Source organism: Grus americana, chromosome 18 (assembly GCF_028858705.1).
Source record: "Grus americana isolate bGruAme1 chromosome 18, bGruAme1.mat, whole genome shotgun sequence".
In the NCBI taxonomy this organism is placed as follows: Eukaryota; Metazoa; Chordata; class Aves; order Gruiformes; family Gruidae; genus Grus; species Grus americana.
This window is the reverse complement of record NC_072869.1, coordinates 8,676,555-8,676,811: the sequence shown is the minus strand read 5'-3', so window position 1 is coordinate 8,676,811 and position 257 is coordinate 8,676,555.

Sequence of the window (257 nt, the reverse complement as noted above, 5' to 3'; positions counted from 1 at the left end):
CAAGTCCACCGATGACTGATCAATAAATGCTGATAGACTTTTCCCATCAGAACATTTATTTTTCCAACAGGACACCGAGTTCTCAAACAAATGAAGGCTTGCACAAGAAATCGTCTGCCTCAGATTGGCAGCAAACAGAAAACAGGAATATTTTTCTTTATTCTAAAACCAAATTTTTGTGGCTAAATAGAGCCAAAAATATATCTCCCCCCCAACTTCTCCCAGACACGAGACATCTCTGAATGCCGAAAGCAACC